Here is a 2,910-nt window from a genome sequence, read left to right as displayed (position 1 = left end):
CTATTTTTCAGTAATAATAAAATAGATCGCATAACTTAATTCAACATAATATTACCAAAGTTTAATTTAATCCAGAAGAGGGGAGTTTAATTAAAAACTAATTTAATACTTTTTAAGTACTTAAATATAATTAAAGCATAATACCTATGAAAAATCTTTAATCTGTTTCATCTGATTTATTTGATAAATTACTAAATTTAATTGCAAACATATTATTTAGTTCTGTCTTAGACTTATTCATCATTGCTTGATGTTAAGGCTTTATACAAAGCCGGACGTGATAAGTCATTTAAATAAAAACTTAAAGCAGCCTTGTAGGAATCTAAATAAAAATCTATAGCAAAGTACCTACATTACCTTAAACTTATTTATAATGTTATATATCAAAGATAAAATGATTATCAGAAAAACAGTATAACCTGTTAAATTAATAAATATTTAAATAATTGCATTACCTAATCTGTAAAATATAATTAATAACTAAAGTGCTTAATATTAAGGTTCTTTAGAATATGACGTTGATGATTTTTTTTTTTTTTTTTTTAAATTGGAATAACTACAATATATTAAATAAATATTTTAATATTAAATTATTATCAGTTTTACTGGGTACATGTTAGCGATTATTTGTATAGCAAAATTAATTTCGAGTATGATATGGAATTTTTTTTAATAATTTAGTGTTCTCATATTAGTTGTCATAAATGATACATGTAATAGACATGTTATATGATATGTATGTTAGGTTTGAATAATTTGTTACCTTGTGTAATTGTATATTCTTACAAATAGCATTAGATACAATAACACAAAATATTTTTAATCAATGCATTTACTTACATATTTTCTTGCCAAAATTATTGTGGTCAAATTTTAGTTTTTATAAAATCTTTAACCAATACTTTTTATTTATAAAAAAGTTTACAATTAAAAAGTAGATGATTTTTGCTTTTAAAGAATCTTAAATTATAAAAATTAAAATATTGTTGGTACATTTCTTTTTATAGTTCCTATATTATGATTAAACTTTCTTAATATTTCTCAATCTGTGGTTTTAATAAACTGATTTTTATTTTTTAAATGAAAAATTGACAGGAAAACAAATTAAATGTATATTGATCATATTATACAATACACAACTACATTCATTATTGTATAAATTATAAATACAACTGAAGGCTGTAATTTTTTTATTCATAAAGATATCAAAATATGCACTAGTACACTAATCGTATAATCACATAATATTTTAATAGCAGTAATATTGATACCACACCACTTATCAATTTTATTTATGGGCTATCTGTTTCTTGCATATATGTTTTGAAAATGTATATTCATATTGTTTAAACATAAATGTAAGTATTATTTAGTGAATATATTTTGATCTAGTTAAAATTTAGTAAATTTCATTTCGTAATTGAACAAAATGAGTATATAAAATTTATTCATCTATAACAATGTCCATATAAGTAAATAAAAATGGTATTTATATATTATAATACAACATTAAACCTTATTGTTTTATGACAGGTATAAATTATTAATATATTCAAATAATACAAGACTAAGAATTGTTCCTATAATAAATTATTTTATATCTAAATATTTTTTATTTAGTACCTAACATATATTCATTAGTGGTCATAGATATATTTTTTTTTTTAATAGCGTTTTTGACATTAAATTTAAGTGCTAAACGTTTTTGGAAAATATTATGAAAGAATTTATTGCAAAAGGAGTTCAACAATTATAATTTATAACACTTTTTCTATAATTTTGTGATTCTGACTATCAGTAGCTGATCTAAAAATAATTCAAAGGGACAGCCACATTTTTCAAACTATGACGCTACAAAACATGCAATTCAAGTCTTGAGAGCTTTGCCCCACAAAAAAAAAAAATTGATTCTATACTTTTTCATTGATATTCATAAGCTTGTCAATAACATAATGTATACTATTCAATTTACTGGCTTTTACAATAACTCTTACATTTTAATCAAATGTACAAGTACTTAATTTAAAATCAACATTTTTTCAAATACTCTACAACATTAAATAGATCTTAACATAAATATGTTTTTGGGCTAAGTACAGATGTTTTATTTTTTAACCGATTTTGAGTAACCACCATTTGTTGATCGCCATAGAAACGAATAAAATTACCTAATTCTCTTTAGGTATGTATACAATTAATGGATTCATACATTTTCTTTGAAGCAGAAAATATCAAGTAGCGTGCTACGTTTATGTCATACAATTATAATTTTTTTTTTTTCTTTAAAAATAATCAAAAAATGAAGAGGAATCCCATGACCTTTGTATTTGATACTATTTACTGAATGACTAATGTTTATTCTACCTACATTATTAATTAATAAATTGCATAACATATTTCAGACATATTCCAAAAGCAAAACATACAACTGTAGCTGAAACACCTGAGTTAAAAAGAATTGCTGAAAATACAAGATTACAATCAAATGTAAGTACATCAAATATTTTTAATTTAAGTTATTGGAATTAAAATGTTTCAGTCATTATTTTATGAAAACAATTATTTCATGCCATCTTTATGGATAGACAACTTACTGTAAGTGATTTAAAATTAGTTGTCTAAAAATGTATTTTAAATAATGTATAGATATGTTTTACTTAAAAGTAATTGAGTAGTAATATTTTTAAAAATGAAAAGTAATTATATTAATTAATTACTTGTGCTTGAATAGTTAAATACTAAATGAATCTAATTTTGCCTGAAAATGTAGAATCGCTTGATTTATATTTCTATTATAATGTTAGTAAATATAAGTAGGTAATTATTGAAGTGTTTATTTTATTTTTTAAATTTTTAGTGTTCCAAATTAAAAATTAAAAAGACTATATTATCAATAAATTGTATGTTGTG

Source organism: Acyrthosiphon pisum, chromosome X (assembly GCF_005508785.2).
Source record: "Acyrthosiphon pisum isolate AL4f chromosome X, pea_aphid_22Mar2018_4r6ur, whole genome shotgun sequence".
NCBI lineage: Eukaryota > Metazoa > Arthropoda > Insecta > Hemiptera > Aphididae > Acyrthosiphon > Acyrthosiphon pisum.
This window is presented reverse-complemented; position numbering follows the sequence as displayed.